A 22,310-nucleotide genomic window follows, 5' to 3' on the forward strand; every position below is an offset into this window, starting at 1 on the left:
ATTCTTATTGATGTAGCACGATCTGGTCACTCCTAGCTGGCAGGGACCTTGCTCTTATCTGGCAACGGACAACACCTGAGAAGGAGAGGAAGATGAAGGATTCCGGGGAGCTCGCCCGGCGGGAACACTCCGATGCTTAAATTAGAACTCGGTGGAAAGCTTAGAGAGTTGTAAAGGAAAATGAGCTAAGAGTGGAGATGCGCACTTACTCCAAAATTCCCCTGCCCCTTGGAAATCGAGGCCTTTATATACTGATGCTCTGTTAAATCGGGTGTTACCGCCTCTAATTCTCTGCTACATCCGTTATTCGCCAGGCTGATTTGATTGGTGCAGGTAACTATCGTAGAGTACGGTCCTGTTAGTTGAGAGACGTTATGCAGAGCTAGCTTGCACGACGCCGCCTGATGTGAGATGTGGGAGCAGTCTGACAAGCACGGTCTTGTCGGATAAGAAGTTTCCCAAAGACTCTAGGTTACTCAATAGCGAGCTCCTTCATAGCGAGCTCCAATAGCGAGTTGCCTTGCAGCAAGCTATTCTGCAGCGAGCTGTAGCGAGCTGTCTTGTGGTGAGCTATTCAGGCAAGGTTTCAGCGGGCTCATTACGCCAAGTTGTAGCCAAGCTGTCATGCTGAGTGGTATCTTACGTCGAGTCATGTCCACGTGCCACCTTGTTAGGAGGTCGGGTCAAACCACCCTCCATCAATTGCCCCCCACTCTTCGGGCTAAGGGTCTTGCTCTAGCGCGGGGGAGTTCATGAAATGTTGGGTGGATTTGACCCGCAATTCAAATTACTTTGACCGACCGCACGTGGTTTTAAGGTTTTTCGGGCGCCAAAAAATGCGCCAAACTGCCTTCAGTTTTGGAAGACGTGCAACCATCTTTATTGTGAGCCGTTGGATTCGCTTTAATCGGAGCCATTGGCTGTTGGGCACAGTGGCTATAAATAGGAGGGCCCCAGGCCTCTTTTTTTTTATAAGAACTAGTAATGAAATGCTCCTCTCTTTTTTTTTTTTTTGCTAAGTGTTGTGCATTTTACTTTTTTGCCGAAGTGACTATTTCACTCGAACTGTTACAGCTAAGAACCCGAAGTGGGGTTTCTCGACTATCGTCACCCCGAACTGTCTCCCCGTACTTAGTAGGGGTGATTTTATGATGTAAACCGAGGTGAGCAACATAGTAAGGCATATGCCCGACCTGTCTACACCTGGGTTACTGAAGTTGAAGCCATTTGTCCCTAACGGGTCAAACTTGTATACCGGGGCAGGCTATGCATCATAGGATTCACACCCGAGCTGTCTGCACCTTTGGTACTAATATTTGGCCTATGCCGATGAAGCGGTTAGGTCTTATACGGTGTTGAGGTCTATGTTAGCTCAGTGTTTTAGCCCTTAGGCTGGGGGAGTGGCTTATAGTCCACTCTCCTAGAGTTCGCCCATGCCGAAAAGGCGATTGGGTCTTATAGTGCCGAGATCTTTTGTTAGCTCGGCGTTTTGGCCCTTAGGCTCTGAGAGCGACTACGGTCCACCCCCTTCTTGAGTTCTCCCATGCCGAAGAGGCGATTGGGTCTTATAGTGTCGAGGTCTTTATTAGCTCAGCATTTTGGCCCTTAGGCTCTGGGAGCTACTACAGTCCACCCCCTTCTGGAGTTTGCCCATGCCGAAGAGGCGATTGGGTCTTATAGTGCCAAGGTCTTTGTTAGCTTGGCATTTTGGCCCTTAGGCTCTGGGAGCGACTACGGTCCACCCGCTTTTGGAGTTCGCCCATGTTGAAGAGGCGACTGGATCTTATAGTGCCGAGGTCTTTGTTAGCTCGGCATTTTGGCCCTTAGGCACCGGGAGCGACTTGTAGTCCACTCAACTCGATGATTACAGGTAATATTTCCATAAGATGACAATATTTCATGCCTGAGGTAGTTGTTTCCCTTCTAGGGTTTGGAGCACATACGTTCCTTCCCCGAGCACCCGCTTTACTCGGTAGGGTCCTTCCCAATTTGGCCCTAGCTTACCAACACAAGGCTCAGGCATCATAACTTTACGAAGAACCAGGTCTCCGATGCGGAGGTTTCGCTTCTTGACCCTGGCATTATAGTATCGAACTACTCTCTGTTGGTAGGCCGCAGTCCTAATGTATGGAGGTCCCATACCTCGTCAAGTAGGTCGAGGTTGGTGCGTAGCTCGTCTTCATTTGTTTTGTCATCATACACTTCTAGACATAGCGTGGGAACCTCGATCTCGGTTGGGATGACTGCTTCAGTGCCATAAGTGAGGATGAAGGGGGTCTCTCCTGCTGCGATCTTTATCATGGTCCGATAAGCCCATAGTACACTGGGTAGCTCATCTACCCATAGTCCCTTAGCTCGGTCGAGGTGTGCCTTTAGTCCGCGGAGAATGGCTCTGTTCGTGACCTCCACTTGGTCGTTTGCTTGAGGGTGCACCACCAAGGTGAAGTTTTCTTGAATTCCCATATCTTTGCACCAGTTCTGGAATTTAATATCCTCGAACTGCTTTCCATTGTCAGAGATCAGTACTCGGGGTAGTCCAAAATGGCAAACTATATTCTTCTAGAAGAAGTTCTACACATTCCGCGTTGATCATTGTGAGAGGTTCAACTTCTACCCACTTAGTGAAATAATCAATTGCCACCACTAAGAACCTCCTCTCCTCTGTCACTGGCGGAAATGGTCTGAGTATATCGATCCCCCACTGTGCGAAAGGCCACGGAATGGTGAGATACTTCAGGTTGGCGATGGGCTTGTGGTGGATGTTGGCATGCTTTTGACACTTGTCGCATCTTCTGACGAGCTCAATCACATCTGCCTTCATCGTTGGCCAGCAGTATCCCTGTCGTAGCACTTTTTGGGCGAAAGCCCTACCCCCCAAGTGTCCACCACATAGGCCCTCATGAGTGTCACAGAGCACGAGCTTGGCCTCGGAAGGTCACAAACAATGCAAATATGGGAGCATGTAAGACCTTTGGTACAGCCATTCGTCTATCATGACGTATTTGGCTGCCTGGCGATCTACCCTTCTGGCGGCATTACGATCCGCAGGGAGGGCCCCGTGCAGTTGGAAGCTCGCGAGCGGGTCAATCTAGCTCAGCTCTGCTTGCTCGACAGGACCGACCTCCCCTGCCCACCCGAGAATGCTAGGCCGAGGCAAGTTTTCTATGTACACGGTTCTCATGGTATTATCACTGGTGCTGGCTAACCAGGACAAGGCGTCAGCCTCAGCGTTTTCAGATCCTGGGATTTGCTTAATGAAGTGAGACTGGAAGTTGAGCAGAGCCTCTCTTACTTTGGCTAAGTAGGCGATCATAGTTGGCTCGTGAGCTTCATATCCACCTGTAACTTGGTTGACCACGAGCTGAGAATCACTACAGATGACGATGTGCTTAGCTTTCACTTCATTTGCTAGAGCCAGCCCGGCTATTAACGCCTCGTACTCTGCTTCATTGTTGGACGCCACGAACTCAAAGCGTAATGCATACTCCAGTTTCACCCCGCTTGGCCCATACAGAACGATTCCAGCTCCGCTACCCTACTGGTTGGACGAGCCATCCACGTGAAGGATCCAGGGCTCCTCATCCCAGCTCCGGTTCGATCTAACTAGGAGAGAAGCTGCACTGGTTGCTACGTCACGGTGCTCAAGCCCAACCGGCCTGGGAACCTCGGGCTCATCCGACCTGGGGGCCTCGGGCTCGACCGGCCTGGGGACTTTAGTGCTGAAAGTGCATTCCATGACAAAGTCAGCTAAGGCTTGAGCCTTGATAGCAGTTCGTGGCATGTACTGGAGGTCGTATTCACTGAGCTTAATGGCCCACTTTGTCAACCTTCCAAAGTCCTCAGGCTTGAGCAAGACTTCCCTTAGAGGCTTGTTGGTGAGGACGATGACAGTGTGAGCTTGGAAGTACAGGTAAAGCTTCTGAGCTGCAAAAACTAGAGCATACGCCAATTTTTTGATCTCTGGATACCTCGTCTCTGCCCCCTGCAACACTTTGCTAACATAGTAGATAGGTCGTTGGACCCGATCTACTTCTCTTATCAGTACTGAGCTGACCATCTCATCACTTGCAGAGAGGTACAACTCCAAAACATCACCCTCCTCGGGTCAGGTTAAGACTGGGATACTGGCGAGGTACCTTTTGAGCTCGTCGAATGTGAGCTGGCACTCTTTGATCCATTCAAAGCCTTTGCTTTTAATTGGAAAGGTTTGGGATGGGATTTCACATGTAGGGGATTTCTGGCATTCTGGGGTGATTGGAAAGGTTTGATTGGTTTATATGTGTTTGGATCAAGTGGATATGGGTTGTGGGAGCGATAAGGGTCAAAATGGAATATTTGTTTGATGGATGGGTGAACAGAGGAATCTTGAGTTCAACTTTCATGGGTAGGTGTTTTGGAAGGTCCTAGGTCTGGTGGTTGTGTCTTATCTAGTGGTTGAGGTGTAAGTGAGGGTCGACCGGGGCCATTGGATAGGTATCAGGCAGGTTTAACGGTAAATCTAAGGGCTCTCAGGGTAAAATTTGGGTTTTTTGGGTTTTGGGTGTTTTAGAGAGGTTGGATGAGTCCGATCAGGTGTTTAAGGTAAACTAGGGGTATAGGCGGCAGACTAAGCAAAAATCAAGTGCTGACATCAACCAGTACTCTTATAGATTCCCCGAGCATATGGATGATGTTTTGTCTTATAAAGTTGGCCACATTTGTCGTGGTGACCTTTTGCAGGGGAGCTATCTCTACCCACTTTGTGAAGTAAACTATGGCTACTAGGATCTAATAGTATCCATGAGAGGGTGGCGTGATCATCCCTATAAGGTCCATACCCCAAGTATGGAATAACCATCGTGTAAGGATAGGATTGAGGAGTTGTATTGGCATGCATATATATATGGGTCTTGGATTTGTCATTTCCTACACTTCTTCACATGTACTATAGTGTCCTGTAACATAGTTGACCAATATAATCCCAATTAGATTATATGGTCACATAGGGCATGTTGACCTTGGTGAGCCGCGAGCTCCTAGTTAGGGTTAGGGCTTCTTGTGCTTCTTCCTCTCTCATAGGAATCATAGAGGTCTATTTATAAAGGACCTTCTAAGTCCCATCTACAATGTAGTATCTTTTGGCTTTGTAGGTTAAGGCCTTTGTATTCTTTTGATCCTTAGATAGGGTTCCTTCACTTAGGTAGACTATATATGGTGGCCTCCAATTTGTTGTTGCGTTGTGTAAGCATTATTTTTGCTAAACATGGGCAAATATTTAGTATAATCATCTTGCTTATATTTAGCTTGTTTCTTCTTTTCTCACTGGTAATAGCCTAATCTTTACAACTTTCTATAAAATATGGTTAACTAGTTTTTGCAGCATTGAGCATGCACTTCCTCTAAAACTCTTTTGTTCTCCTCAGCCCCCAGGAATCGTCCTCTCATTCTATCTCCCTTAGTGTGTTCCACTAGGTATGCCAAGTTCTCAAGAGTTAATTGTACCTTCTTAGTTATAGAGATCGCAGCCTTAGCTCCTTCAAATTGTATCCACAAACCTAGTGTGGTTAGTAAGTCCATGAATCTATTTTTGGTCCTTTTTATGTGTTGAAAATTGACTTTTATGTATTGGTAGAGCTAGTTGAGTAGTGTTATGTATGGTGATAGTGTAATTTCCTTCATTGCCATCTCTCCACTTGACTACTAGATTACTAGACACTGCTAATGCTTTACTCCCATTTCTCGAGCTAACAAAAGACCAAGGATTATTGCCACATATTCAGTTGCATTATGTGACCTTGTGAATTGTAATTTGAAGGCTATTGCTATTTTGGTACTATCTAGGGATTATAGGATGACACTAGCACCTCCTCCTTCCACAATCACTACTCCATCAAAGTACAATTTCCACTCTACTTATTCTATGCTTGCACTCTCAAACACTTCTCTTGGTATCTCTTCACGTATTTCTATGGTGTCTACAATGAGGAACATGGCTAAAAAATCTCCAAAGGCTTGGAACTTAATTTCTTTTGGGGGTACACACCTAATTGAAAATTCACCAAGTTACATTAACCATTGTACTAGACGCCTAAGTGGTTTGTCAACAAAGTATTTGATAGGGCCACACTTGCTAATCAACAGGGTTTAATGGCATAAAAGATAATGTTAAAACTTTTGCAATTCAAACACAAGGGCTAAACATTGCTTTTCCATATCTAAGTTGTTTAACTCTACTCCCCATAAAACTTTGTTGGCATAGAAGATAGGTCTTTCTATAGCATCATAGTCTTCTTGCACCAAAAGGCATCCTATGGCTTCAAGGTTGGCCACAATATAGACAAGGAAAAGTTTCCCATCAACTAGTGGTACCATGATTTGGGCATTGGTGAGGACAAGGAAAGGTTTTCATTCTACTAGTGATACCATGATTTGGGAATTGGTGAATACTTGTTTGATTCTAAGGAAGGCTTTCTCGTGTTATTCTTCCCATACAAGGGACACTTTTTTCTTTGTTAAGTCCATTAAGGGTGCTAGTCTTGGGATAAATCTTCTCAAATAAGAAGTCTTGCCAATGAAGGTTTTCAGTTGGTTGTCTGGTGTTGGGTGTGTTATGTCTAATATGGCTTTTACCTTGGCTTCATTGGGTGAATTCCCTTATTATCAACTCTATAACCTAAGATTTTTCTTGTTTTTGCTCTAAATGTGCACTTCATGGGGTTTAACCTTAAGTTATTCTCCTTGTATCTAGTGAACATTGTCGTTAACACTATCAAATGGTCTTCCCACTTCCTTGTTTTAATCACCATGTCATCTATATGTAACACTCAATTTCGTTATGCAACATCTCAAGGAAAATGCATGTCACTACTCTCTGATATGTAGCTCCTATGTTCTTCAAACTAAAGGGAATTACCATGTAATAAAAGTTGTTCATTAGAATTTTGAAGATTGTATGCAATTGCGTCCACATGATTTATGAGGATCTAGTTGTAACTGATGTAGGCATCTAGGGAGGAAAACATTTCATGGCCCATGGTGGAGTTTGATATTTAGCAAGGGGAACTCATCCTTTGGGCAAGCCTTATTAAGATCATGGAAATCAACATCGCACCTACAAGATGTTGTTTGTTATTAATTTATTGTGTAATATAAGTAGGAAAAATTGTGTTGTGGATGTGTTTTGAATATGTCCATTCTTCTTCTTTACTAGTACTATATTGGCTTGCCACTATGAATGTGCAAATGGCTTGATGTGTCCTACTTTAAGTAGTTTCTCAATCTCTTCCTTTATTTTGAGATAGATGTCAAGGTGGAAAACCCATGGAGGTTGCTTTATTGGACATACAATAGGATCTAGGTATAGTGAGTAAGCTACTAAACTAAGGTCCAAACTAGGCATTTCATTGTACAACCAGGCAAAGATTTCTTTAAATTCTTTTAAGAGTTGGATGTGGTCTACTTTTTCATCCGTAGTGAGGTTTGTGGATATGAACACGAGTCTTTTGTCTTCTGGCACCTCTGAGACATTTATTTCTTCCATTTATTCCTTGGATATGTTGATTATCTCCTAGAAAATCCATGGGACGGGTGGTATCTCAATTGTGTATTTTATGGTAGTGTCACTTGTCTCTATGCCATTAATTTGTTGTAAGTGATTTACCTTTTCATATTTGGATTATAGGTAGCTTATGTCTAATGGGTAATATATACCCTCTTGGGTTGGTATTATTGTTTTCTTGTTCATGGTAATCATGGTATGTGCCTCTTTATTTTTAGCTTGAAGACAATATTGTGGTAGTATGTGTTTTATTATATATGAGAAAACAATAAATATTAAACTGTGATATGAGATTGAAATCATAAGTATTGTAGGTATTGGAATGAAACTACTTAGCATTTGCATAAAGATAAAACTTTACTAAAAGAAAGCTATAGATAGTCTGGAATTTCATTACATTACGAAAATTTTCCTTGAAAGAAGTCTAAGTTCTAACTCATGGAATGTTTGGATACAAGTCATCAAATTCATCATTACATAGTCTTCATGCATATTTACCCATACTGGTATTGAAACTTCCCTTGTTACATGTTCTCAAAAGTCCCAAAGAAGTCTTGGAGACAAAAGGAAAGGGGTGTCAACACCTAATTTTTGCTTGGTACCTTCACCGTACATATTTTTACCCTCTTTTAAGATGTTAAAACTAGGAAACATAACCAAACCAACTTGAACTTTCTGAAACCCACAATCCCCTCTCATGTATAAACTATACAAATAAACTTAAAAAATAACAAGAACATTGAAATCAACATCTAATGCTATATAGGTTGTAGTACCCTGATCAAATACAATCCCTAGACTTAGGAAACTATAACTTAGTTACACATTGAATTTCATGAGCAAGCTCCAAAGATCCACTATTCATCACACCAACTTTCTCTCTAATAGTCTATCTACACAATGTTCGATCACTAACTCCACAAAATCAAATACAACTTATCTATTGCCTTAAGGATACTAGGAGATGAGCAACCCGAAATCTTACCTCAAATTTATGACAATCAACAATAAAAATGCAAAGATTCCATTTTGATGGCCTTGAGTGAATGAAACTAGACAACTAAGATCAACAAATTATTTCTCATACTGAACCATGTATTGGACTCCTCATCTTAATCCATACCTACATATCAAATTTTAACTCAAAATTCCCTTGTTTAACCATTCGACCAACAAAGATTTTAATTTGATGTTTATTACTAAGGTGCATAAGAAGTTGTAGCCTAAGCAACGAAGAACATCTCATTGAGTCCAAAATTCTCAAAATAACCCACTCATCTAAATTTAGCCTTAAATTCCTTCATTTCCTTTCAAAACAACCAAGATTAAGCCTTTTCATAGTTTTTTTATCAATAACTTTGAAACTTTTATTATTAAAATACTTTAGGATACAACAATAAGATACAAAAGAAATCAACATAGTAAGTTGATCCAGTACAGATTACAAGTGTGCCCAAAACATATTTGTTCTGTGAACCCCTTGCTTTGCTAAGCTATCTGCCAAACTGTTAGCAGATCTCCTTACCCATCTCACCTGAATTGGCAAGTTCCTTGACATCCATTTAAATCTTTTGAATTCATTCTTCAACTGCCATGTCACCCCTTCCCCTTTCTGCAACCATTTTATCACAGTTTTTGAATCTCCCTCGATGATTAGTCTATTGATCCCCAACTCTTTAGCCTTCTCAACCCCATATACTGTAGCTAGAAATTCTACCCTTGTCACATCACCTACCTCCACCGGACCAAAGTAAAGGGCAATGATGGAACCATTTTCGTCTCTAATGGCCCCCCAATACCTGAAGGGCCCGGGTTACCCACACAAATCCCATCAAAATTTAGCTTCTTATAACCCTCTATTAGAGGGGACCAAGTCTCAACAAATTATCGTCTCATAGATGATGAAGCAGCAATAAGTCCCCAAACCCTGAAAAAATCTTCAACCTTGAAAGCTGAAAACAACTTCAAACTTTTTACCCAATGAGCCACTCACAATGTTATTGTTTCAACTAAAGCTTCCTTGTATTTTTCTTTACTTTCAAATATCCTATTGTTACTTTCCTTCCAGATGGTCCAAAGTATTGTTGCTCTAGTGCATCTCCAAAGAATCCTTCCCCTCCTTGTCATACCACTGATACCATTAGGGTTGAATAAGCCTTCCACCCTGTCAGGAGAGGACCACCTGCACCCAAAAAGGGAAGTAAACCAATTCCAAATAAAACTGACAAAAGGGCAAGATATAAGAAGGTGGAAAATAGACTTACCATTCAATTTACACAGGACACACTAGTTAGGGGATAAGCACCAGTTTGGCGTTTTTCTTTAAAGAACATCAAAGGTGTTAATACGACCATGAGAAACTTCCCAATAAAAAGCATCGACTTTAGGGGGGATGGGAGGGCACTAAATTTCTTTGATTAGAAAATGAGAAGATTGTATGGCAACCATCAAATGAAGAAAGGATTTACAAGAAAGGGGCCCTTCAGCATTAGGACCCCAAATTCTAGAATCTGACCCACCTTCCCCCAAACAAACTGAACTCAACAATCCTAACAGCTCGGACACTACGAGAAGTTTAGACTCTCTAAGTTTCCTGTTAAATCTGAAGTTCCAATTCAACCCTAGAAGGTGAGATGGTTGACTTAGGAACTCAAAAATAGGCTTACTTTTAAACCTAGACAGGTCATAAAGAGAAGGAAATTTCTCACCCAAAGGAATATCCCCAATCCACACATCTTCCCAAAATCTGATTTTGCTACTAGTAGACAAGTCATACCTGATAAAATTTAGGAATGTAGGGAGAACATCATGGATGGCCTTCCAGGGAGCAACTAAGTTAGCCCTACGAAGACATCTAGCATCCCATCCATTACTCGACATGCCATGAATGCTGGCAACCACTTTGTGCCATAATTTCTCATTTTCTTTTGGAAACCTCCAAAGCCATTTGCAAATCAAAGCCTGGTTCTTGAGTCTAACATTTCCTATTCCCAAAACCCCTTCCTTTTTCAATTTCCTCACATTTTCCCATCTAACCATATGATCCTTCTTCTTTTCCCCAAGCTCCTAGAGGAAATCCCTCATGATTTTTTCAATTTTCCTCACTATCCCTTGTGGCATCCTAAATACTGACATGTGGTACACTAGGAGATTTGCTAAAGTGGATTTAATTAGAGTTATTCTCCCCCCCCCAATGAGATATAGTTCATTTTCCATGTCGCCGACCGTTTCTCAATCCTTTCCACTACCGGGGACCAAAAGCTACAGATCTGAGGGGTTATCTCCAAGGGGTAAACCCAAATATTTCACTGGCCACTCACCTTTCTCATAGCCTAGGGAATTTGCCAAATCTCTCACTTGATCCTCTTCAATATTAATTCCAACCAATAAACTCTTTGACCAATTAATCCTCAAGTTAGACATCCTCTCAAAGAGTTTCACAACTAACCTCAGATTTTCCACTCCCTCCCTGTTTTCTCCATCACTAAAGATAAGAATATCATCTACAAACTGTAAATGAGTGACTAGCACATTATCCCTCTCAATTGACCATCCCCTAAATAATTGCACACCATTTGCTTTTGAGATCAATTTGCTTAGGGATTCAACAATTAGAGTAAATAGAAAAGGAGAAAGAGGGTCACCATGCCTAAGTCCACAGAATCCTTCAAAGAAATCATACATTGTCCCTTTAACTATTACTGAAAAGTGACTAGTTTGTAGGCATCCCATGATCCATTTACACCACAAATTTCCAAATCCACATTTCCTCATAATTTCAATCAAGAAGTTCCAATCCACTAAGTCATAGGTTTTTTCCAGATCCAGTTTGATAGTCACTCCCTTTCTCTTTAATCTCTTTTGAGCCTCCACGCATTCATTGGCAATTAAGATCTGATCAATAATTTGTCTATCCTGCACAAAGGCCCGTTGAGCTTGAGAAACGATGAGGGAGATCATCTTTTTAATCCTCAGAGACAACAACTTTGCTAGCACCTTATAAATACTAGTGACTAGACTTATTGGCCTGAAATCCCCTAGTTGGTTGGCATTATTCTTCTTTGGGATTAGAGCTAAAAAAGTAGAATCATTCCCGGACTTATCACCCCTCTCCTATGAAATTCATTAAACACTCTGATCAAATCTCCTTTAACTATGTAGCAACAATCTTGACAAAAAGCCATTGTGAAACCATCTGGTCCTGGTGATTTTGATCTATTCATAGAAAAGATTGCTTCCTTAATCTCTTCCTTGTCAACCCTTTTTTCTAGAAATTGGACTTCAAACTCCTCCAAAGTCTCCCAAACAATGCCTTCAATCCTCAACCTTTCAAGTAAGGGTCTTCTATAAATAGACCAAAAATGCTCTGAGAATGTTTTAGCAATCTCCTCTTGGTTGGTGATCTCGTTTTCCCCCACCATTGAAGAAGTAATCATGCACTTCTTTCTCCTTCCATTTGCAATGGCATGGAAGAATTTTGTATTTCCATCTCCTTCTTTGATCCATCTCTCTCTTGACTTTTGCTTCCACCATATCTCCTCTCTCAATAAGGTTCCCCTAACTCTTTCTTCAAGTTCCATCTCCTCTCCTTTTCATCTTCAACTAGAATTGCTTCAACCTCTTTTTTATCTAATAACTCTATCTTAGAAATCAAATCGACTTTCTTCTCCTCCAATCTCCCAAACTTCTCCCTATTCCACTCATTGATTTCCTATTTCAACAATTGAAGCTTCTTTAGGAACTTTTGTCCTTCCCACATTGCAGGTACAACCATACTATTCCACCAAACCTTGACTTTCTCTTTAAATTCTAGATGAGTAAGCCACATATTTTCAAATATGAATGAAGTTGGGCCACCATCATTAATTCTCTCAAACAAGCAGATAGGCCAATGGTCTAAGGTGATTCATGGTAAATTTCTCCCAATTATCCCTGGCCAATGCTCTTCCCAGTCAGGTGAAACTAAAAATCTATCAAGCTTGGAAAGAATAGGGGATGTTTGAAGGTTTGACCAAGTATAACAAGATTGCCCCAAAGGAATATCTCTTAAATAAAAAGCTTCAATAAAATAATTGAACTTTCTCATACTCATTGTAGTTCTTTGTCTACCTCCGGTTGTCTCACTCACAAACCTTACTATATTGAAGTCTCCCCCTAAACACCAAGGTCCACCCCAGAGACCCCTGATGTCCCCAAGCTCCTCCCACAATTTCTTCCTTTCTTTATATGAGTTTGGCCCATAGACATTAGTGAAAACCCATTCAAAACCGTCTTGTACACCCTTCAGCTTAATAGAAACTGAGAAACGGCCTACCAATTCTTCCAAATATTGGACTACTTCTCTCCACATTGTTATAATGCACCCTAAGAGGGAGCGAAGCTCTTGTTAATATTCCTCTCTCCCCACAAGCTTCTTATCCACTTCTTGTCTACTTCCTGCATTTTGGATTCTTGAATTAGAACGAAATCCGGTCTCTCCTTCCTCAAAACCTATTTGACTACTCCTCTTTTTGTGGCTTTTCCTAATCCCCTTACATTTCAGCTAATAATCTTCATGATCACATCAAATATTGACCCCACCCTGCCCTAGCCTATAGACCCCCTCTCCTTCCCCCTTCCCTAGCACTGAAATCCTTATCCCCTTCCACATCACTAATGAGTTTTTCAACTTCATTAAGCTTTCTTCTCCTCTTGCCCCTTTTTTCTTTACTTTTCTTATTTTGAGATTCCTTTTCCTTAATTTTTTTTCCATTTTCGACCCCATTTTAGCAGCCAAGACCACCATTTTGTCCTTTACTCTCTAATCTTCTTGGCTTTTCTTATTATTCCCTGCCTCCTTCTTTTCTTCCTTCCCCTCATCACACTTACCTTCTTGGCATCGAACCCTTTTGATGGTTTCTTTTTCCCTTTCTGTACCCATCCCTCTAGCAGTCCCTGATCCTTCCTTAGTCTCCATCATTTTTCACCCCTAGACTTAGCCCCACCCACCCCTTTTTTGTCTCCCATTATCTCTTTCGCACCACCTATATCTCCTAATCCCCTACTCATCTATCCTTCTTCCGGAAAATTCATGGGCAAATCAAAGCCTTAGATGGGATCTGATAAAACTGTAGGACCAACAACACACAAATTAGCATAAAAAAATGAAACCAACTGAGTTTTCGAGCTTACTAGAAGGCTGAGACGAAAGGATGACTTGCATTTTGGTAGCAGGAATTCCAGAACCATTATCCATTTGGTACCTCTCCAAATCCCTAGTTTCAGTACTAACTCGTTGGGAAGGCTTTGAAAGTGTATCTGACTTAGCCATCACAGTACTTATACCCCTTTTTAATCCACCTCTCTGATAAAAAGAATCCATATCTTTCATCAGATTTAGGGTATTAAGAAAAGCTTACTACCAAATTTCATCCCAAAATTTCCTTGTTTAACCCACCATCAAGCCAAGATTTTGTTTCAACAAATTTTATTGATTAAAGCATATCAAGCCATAAACTTTCATTATCCAAGCTTTATTTGACTAGCCAAACCTCACCACCATATCAGAGACCCAAAAAAACCCTTAGTACCTCACGTTTTACAACCTAATTCCTCTATTTGACATTAAACCAACAAGATTTCACTTTAAGCCTTCTTATTGGTTTGTTGATGCATAAGTTAAAACCTCGATCTGGACAAAATCTTTTAATCTGCATCTTTGATCAAAGATTCTTCACTTTAATCAAATTCATGATGTTTAAAAAGCCTACCCTCCAAATTTCATCCTAAAATTCCCTCATGTAATCCACCATCAAGTCAAGATTTCATTTTATAAAATGTCATTGATTAGAGTATGCCAAGACATAGATCTCTGTCATTCATGCTTTATTTGACCAACCAAACCTATCACTATCTTCAAAGGCCCAAAAAACCCCATACATCAATTTTCATGACCTAATTCACACATTTGGTTGTTAAAAAAATAAGATTTTATTTCAATGCACTAAATTAAATCACCCCTTTATTTTTCCCAACCTAAGGCCTTAAGAGAATGGGGGCTAATGTCAACCCTTCAGTTAAACCCAACTGGCCAATTAGACCAATTAGGACAAGCCAAATAGACTAAAAGAAACCAAAAACCCCAAAGTAACCCTTCTTGAACATAGAAATTGACATAAAGGCCATTATGGCCATTTCAAATTTACTTTTTTTTTTTTTTTGCAACTACAAGGTTATATTCGAACTTGACATAGACAGATTCAAAAATAACCCTATTAGGCACGAAAAAACCCTAGAAAAATTATTGAAAATCTTGGTTTGATTGATTAAACCCTCATAGATCTTTTGAAAAGGCCTGTTAGATCGAGTTTTTAAGTCTTCTTACATGTTTAAGCTTTTTTGAAACCCTAGACATGTGGTGGACAAGTTTTAGACCTTCCCCAACATTTCCTCTCTATAAATAGGACAAAAATCAAGATCTAGGGGCAATTTTTGAGAAGGAAGAAATGAACGACAGAACCTTCATTCAAATACCCAACCATGTTCAACAAGAATTGGAGAAATTTTTGAAACTAATCTAGTGTTAGAACTTCCCCAAACCACCCTATTTCTGTTGGTACTCACATTCTAACTTTAAAACGGAGTAGAAACCTCTCAAGTATTCATTCTTTTGGAACAAGGAGCAGTTGTAAATCGTTCTCTTGGTCCAAAACATCAAAAACCATCATTCCCAAGCTCTGGAATAACTTCTATCAAGGCCAAATTGAAGAGGTAAGTCTCTTAATTTGTGTTGTTAGTCTTTTTTAGTTAATTTTTGGTTATTTAGTTATTTTTATCATGTATCATGTTAATTTAAGTTTACATTGTTTCAAATTCTAAGTTTATGGAAGCTTCTCTTCAAGCTTCTTGCAATTTTGCAATTAGAAGGAGAGAAGTGAGGGTTTTAAGGAAATTAGTACCTAATTCTTAGTAGCATCCCATCAAAACCAAGATTAAGTGATGCTAAAAGGACTTTTCACAAGATTTTAGAGTTTTATCTCTTTTTCAGATTAAAATTTGTAAAGTCGTAAGCCTAAACAACTCCCATATTAAGTTGTCATTTACAGTTTAGAGAGAGGGGTACTCTAACACTTTTCCTCTCCCAATCCAAATAAATTTAGAATCTCTTGATTAAGTGCATCATAGATGGAGAAATAAAGTCACTATTTTTTCAAAATAAAATCATTCTTCCAAAGTTTATAAAGGACCCATTTCCTATTAAACTAAGTGGGTGGCGATTCCTTGGTTTGAGTCAACCATGAGCGTCCCAGAATTCATTAGGGGTTAAAGAGGGAATTCTATACTACTAAAAAGATTCTTCATATCACTTGTTCATAGGGAGATGACATATATATGCAAGATGAGGATGGAAGATGGTGTGTCCAAGCGCATCGCTAAACACTCCGGAACACCAGCTTAAACATTTATAATTTTATTCCGATTTTCAAATAACTACTAACGAAGTAAAGTGATGAGAATGGGTCGTATCCACAGGGAAGTAAGGGAAAAATAATTACGTACTTAGATCTGAGAGAGAGAATGCCAAGGGGAGTTGCAGAAATATAAAATTAACTAATTAAAAAGAAAAAAATTGAATTCATTAAAACCAAATTCAAACAGTACTGAGAATAACAAGTGCATAAAAATAAATAACATAAACAAATAAATAAAAGGAACGAAATAAAAATGTCTGAGAATCCGATCAGAGGTAGCAGTCTTCGGATCTCTCCTTCGACCCTCTAACTTCTCGAGCAAGGCCATTCGTCTTACTTGGCCGAATTTCAGATCTGCAGAAAAGAAATAAAACACAAATTAAATCTTATAAAAATAAATTTGTAAGAAGGAAAAGTTAAATTGGAAATTAAAGAATAGAAAGTAATTCTAAAACTAAAGAAAAAAAGGTTGGGATTCATATCCTAGCATGGCAGTAGTGGTGTTGGCAAACTGCAAGTAGGAACCCCTCCTCTTGCTTAGGTGTCCTCCTTTTCCTCTACCCTTGGATTTCTCAAGATTAACCTTCCTTCTTACCTTGGGGAATTGACCAACCCCTTCTACAGGGCCCCTAGGACCCTTTTTATAAAGAAGGGTGGACACAACTAGAAATAGGGAGAAAGATGGGAGGCGGCAACTGGAATTTAGAAAAGTTAGGGACACCCTAAGGTTTCTAATGGATGGCTAAGATGGTTTTGGGGTGATCCTATGGCTGAAAATAAAAGGAGATGGTGCCCAATATTATGTAGGGCTGGGATTTGGGCGCCTAGAAATGGAGGGTGTAGATTAGAACATCTAGGGTTGAAGGGTTAAGATTAAAAGATTAGGTGGTGCCCTAGATTGAATGGTTGGGATATAAGATGGAGGGAGTGGTTGAGATTTAATGGTGGGAGGTTGAATGGTGAGGATTAGCAGAATAGGTGGCACCCTAGGGTTTAAAAGCTATAAAGGAAAGCCCTAAAATGAGTGATTGAGATTAAAAGAGGTGAAGGGTGGAGATTAAACACCTAGAGGCGGCTAAGGTTTGCTAAGAGTGAAAAGATTAGGTTAAAAAGGCTCCCTAGGGTTTGCTAAGGAGAGGGGAGCATGGGAATACAATAGGATGGGTGCCAACTAGGTTTAGTAGATAGGAGGCGCCCTCCTGCTCTCAGTTGATCACTATGGGCTAAGAGGTTAAGTATAAGACCATTTAGGTCTTTTATACTTGATGGGCTAATCTCACTTAAGACCATGGGCCTTGGGCCTTCATAAGATGGCTTGACTCATGGACCATTTAGTGTAAATATTAAGCCCATTAAGAGCCCATACTGATCAACTCAGGGGTTCTTTGTATTCAACAATGAATTCGGCCAGGCCTTGTAACAGAGGCTAGGCTCAACCCATATGACTTTTGTGAGTTCAATGTTAGGGTCCCACGCCATACAAAGAGAGCTAAGTTAGCCAATAATTAAAAGGGGAAGTGTGCCTACTAGCTTAATTGGCCTAAGGCCCATAATTAATCGGATTAATTAAGAAGTCACATGACGGCTTAAGCCGTCATGTGACTTGGGCGAATTTGGGTATAGATATGAGCTTAGATCAACAATGGGATAAGAAGATAATTTTTATCCACTTAAGGAGTCTAGATCCAAATTATGATTTGGATTAGGAAGCTCCTAGTCTTAACCTTTTTGCTCTCAATTCTCTCCCTCTGTTCTTGCTGCCCAAACCCTAATTCAATTTCCAATTTTTGGACTGACAGAGATCAGTTCCTACCTCTGATTTTGCAAGAAAATCATATCAGATTTTGTGCTCACACTCCCTTGCTTGATCCAAGCCGTTGGATTGCAATTCTTGCTGAAGGACTTCATTGTTGAACCTGCTTCATCTCAAGCTGTGCCATCTTCAGTGGAAGTGAGTTTTGGTACCCTCCTTGGGCGTGAATACCTACATTGGGAGCTACACATGTGAATTCCGTATTAGGTATTGCTCTCCATTTCTTTTGGTTTCAAATCTAGTCCGGTTTGGCGCAAGAATGATCCTTGAAAAATGTAGTTTTTCTAAAACTGGGAATTCGATTCCTAGAAGGGAGAAGAAATTTTTGAAATTTCGCCTAGCCACCCTGCATGGTTCGGCCATCCATATGATGGATCTCCCTTCCCTTCATGATTTTTGCTATTTTCTCATCTAATTCTTTGGTTCTTAAACCCTAGTTTTTGAAAAGTTTTGAAGAGCAAAATCCAACCTTATGCATGTCACAACTTTCATAAAACTCTTCTTTCTATTCCAACTATCCAATCCACTTTGGTAGTAGCCTCCTTGGCCAATTGCAATAGACAATCAAGACTATTTTGATTGTCCGACATAGTGGTGTTTACCAACCAGCAACCAGTTCAACCTTTAGGTTCTCTCTCTCTCTCTCTCTCTCTCTCTTACACACACATCAGTTAGTCATGCTTGCATCCTATCTTATCTATTCAGCCTAAGCACATGATTCCTAATAAGTTGAAATCGTTCAAGGATAAGTTTCCAGGAGCAGAAATTTTAAGAAGGTAAGGTATCCCAAATTTCCATCAGATTTCCCTAATCCCCCCACACTTAAGTTATACATTGTCCCCAATGTATGTGATTATGCATAAAGTAGAAGGATTTGGGGGTACTTCCCTGTTTGTCTTGTTGGGTTCCTGCTAAACACAAAAATCAAAACCAAACAAAATAACAAAATTAACTAAACACAATGGGTTGCCACCCACAAGCGCAATTGTTTAACGTTGTTATGCTCGATGTTCTCCTTTGCTACCCTAACTCTCGTGGTTGCAGCTTCTGGTGTGCTCCCCTTCCATCCATCATGGGCGGGTTCAAATCTGGAATAGGGGCCTTCGTATTCAATTGTGCACTCGATTCTAGTTCCTCATTCATATCTTTTTCAAAAATTTCCTGCACAGTTGGGTCAAAAGTGTCAACCAAATAGATCAAATGGTCTTCAATTGGGTATTTCATAGCTTCAAAAATATTAAATTTAGCAGTCTCTCCGTCACATTCGACGGAGAGGGTACCCTCATCCACATCTATTTTGGTCTTGGCCGTTTTCATGAATGGCCTGCCTAATAGAAGTGGGGCTGAACCTTCGATCGTGTTCTCCTCCATCTTCAGAATGTAAAAATCAGCTGGAAAAATTAAATCGTTAACCTGCACCAATACATTCTCAACAATCCCTTCTGGGTAGGCGTTAGAACGATCGGCTAATTGGATAACAACTTCAGTTTCCTTTAAAGGACCTAATCTCAAAACATAGTAAATCGAGTATGGCATGACATTGATAGATGCACCTAAGTCTAGCATGGCATGCTCGATTCGCTTATTGCCAATCACACAAGGTAGGGTGAACATACTTGGATCAGCATATTTTTTTGGTAAGGTCCTCTTGATTACGGCTGAAACGTTCTCTCTAACTCTTGAGTCCTGTACCTCCTCTTCTTCCTGTCCTTTATCCGCCTTCCTTGGTGAGGTAGGTTCTAGCTGCAGTTCCTTCCCACTTCTTAGCACCACTGCACTTACATTCTCCTTGGGGTTGACTATCGCTTGTGATGGTAGTTTCCCTGAGCTCTGCGCCTCCAACTTGCTAACAGCAGTGGCAAGTTGGCTGATTTGGTTCCCCAAATTCTTAATGCTGGCTCTTGTTTCCTGTTGAAATTGTTGAGTATTAGTAGCTAGAGCCTTAACTATATCTTCTAATGACGTACCTGAATTTGGGGGTTGGCCTTGCACTGTGATGGGTGCTGAAAACTGGGGCTGTCGACTGAAAAAATGGGGTTGATATTGTTGTTGTCCTCCTTGGTTCCCATAGCTCAGGTTTGGATGATCTCTCCACCCCAGATTGTAGTAATTGGAGTAGGGATCATACTTTCGTTGGGGCTGGCCTGGGAATCCTCCTACGGCATTGACTTGCTGCATCGAACCATCTTGCAATGATGGACACATGTCCGTAGGATGGCCAGGAATCGAACAGATACCACACACCCTGGCAATTTGTAATTGTCCTACAGCGTGTTGTCTTACCAAAGCAGTTAGGTCAGAAATCTGATTTTCCAAATTTACATGGCTTACCTCATTAACCTGTCTAATGGTACCGTCTGTCCTTGCACCGAACTGCTATGAATTTTTGGCCATGTTGGAGATTAACTCCCTGGCCGCTTCGAGTGTCTTGTTCACCAAGACTCCTCCACTGGCTGCATCGACCATACTTCTATCCATGGGTTGCAGCCCTTCGTAGAAGTATTGGATTAATAGTTGTTCGGGTATTTGGTGATGTGGACAGCTAGCAACAAGTTGTTTAAATCTTTCCCAATATTCGTATAGTGTCTCACCACCAAATTGCCGAACTCCACATATTTCTTTTCTTATATTTGCAGCCCGGGATGCAGGAAAATATTTATCTAAAAATATCCTGTTCATCTCATCCCATGTGCGTATTGAACCGGGAGGAAGAATATACAACCAATCCTTTGCTTTATCTCTTAAAGTAAATGGAAAGGCTATGAGTTTTACCTGGTCCTCGGTCATACCTTGGGGCTTCATGCTTGCACAGACGACATGGAAATCCTTTAGATGCTTATGAGGGTCCTCTCCTAGAAAACCATGAAATATAGGCAATAATTGTATCAAACCAGATTTCAATTCAAAAGCTACCTCAAGAGTGGGGTACGTGATGCATAAGGGTTGTTGGTTCATAATCGGTGCAGCCAACTCCCTCAATGTCCTCTCTCTGTCAGCCATTCTTTCTCCTTCTTCGAAGATGGGAAAATCACAAGTGGGCAATTCGCAATCTGAGTTCACCCTTTTTGGTGAACGATCCTTCCTTTGCTTAGCCTCCTTCCTTAAATGACGGGTGGTTCTCTCAATTTCGAGGTTGTACTCGAGTTCACCTCGTTGAGAAGCACGAGTTATAAACAAGAAGGGGTTAACAAGAGGAAGGTAATAGCTAAGAAATTAAAGTTGCTCCCCGGCAACGGCGCCAAAATTTTGACGGGTTGTCGAAGCCCTCAAAATTAATGCTAGTCCCACAATCAAATAATTGCAGTAAAAGTGGTACTAGGTCAAATCCCACAGGGAGCAAATCAATAATCTCTTAGCCAGATGGATAATATAATAAAATAACTAAAATTAAAAGAACAAGAAAGCAATAACAAACTAAACAAACAAGAGAAAATCAGTCTTACCGAATTCTGGTTCAAGGGTTCAGGTTGAATCGATTGGCCATCGATCCTAGGTACATTTCAGCATTCTTGCAATTCAAGCATTTAACCTTAGAGTTATTAGGATAGCCATAATAAACCTTGTGTTTTCCTAATTCAGTTGACCAAACCAAGCATTCGATCAACACTTATCACCACTCAACTGGGTACAGTAGCGTTCCATATTAACCGGTGATAGCATTAAGATTTGTGAAAACAGTTAAACCAAAACAACAATAATTGAGATAGCTACAATTATTGAATCTTGTTCCATCGATTCCTTTAGGTTGAACCATGTTAAAACATTGGTCAAAGGCTGTCACGAACAATTGACCCAAAAAGATATCAACCTAATTGCTACTTGTACCACTATTCGTGACAATTACAGATCACCAAAATCATGGATAGCAGTAGGAAAATCAATATTATTCAGTTTGTCAGACTAATTAACATTAACATCCAATAAAAAATATGTTCAAGAATCAATGAATACTTGAATTAAAAAGCAAGAAAATAAATTAACTACAGAACCTCACAATGACACAATCGAACATCTCCCCTTGAACCAGAAAAAGAAGCTTAGCTGCTCATGATCTGCGCAATCTCCATGCTTTGCTTCTCCATGGCCGAACCGATCTTCTTGAGTTGCTTGATGCTTGATTGCTGGATGATTGAGTGATCCTAGAGCTGGTTTGCCCCCCTCTTTATATAGCCAAAGGAGAGGGCTGTTTTCCAACTCCTTCTAGGAGATCATCTTATCTTTAGGGAGTCTTGATCTTCTTTGAACTAACCCTATCCTCTTATCTAATGATCTAATCTCAATCTTCTTATCTCTCTAGGATTACATTCAAGACTTTAGATCTGATAAGACTCTATCATTGGAGATTACATTCGAAATTCGGACTCTTAACTCTTGTATTCGAGTTGGGCTGCTTTAGAACTTGGGCTGCTTCAAGGTACTTCTGCGAGTTGGGCTTAAGTTGTGAAATGGGCCTGGCTACGAACTTGCTCCAACTTCGGAACCATTTTCGTACTCGATTCGGGCCGAATCT

General features: G+C 40.7%; 1 pseudogene; it reads right to left on the reverse strand.

Annotated features, from left to right (window-relative positions):
* The window catches only part of LOC148802336 (zinc finger BED domain-containing protein RICESLEEPER 2-like), a 43,540-nt pseudogene extending 31,423 nt beyond the window's left edge, over positions 1-12,117 (reverse strand).
* Positions 12,118-22,310: the final 10,193 nt, after the last annotated feature.

This window comes from Nelumbo nucifera, chromosome 2, assembly GCF_055504915.1.
Source record: "Nelumbo nucifera cultivar China Antique chromosome 2, China Antique-T2T, whole genome shotgun sequence".
NCBI classification, from domain to species: domain Eukaryota; kingdom Viridiplantae; phylum Streptophyta; class Magnoliopsida; order Proteales; family Nelumbonaceae; genus Nelumbo; species Nelumbo nucifera.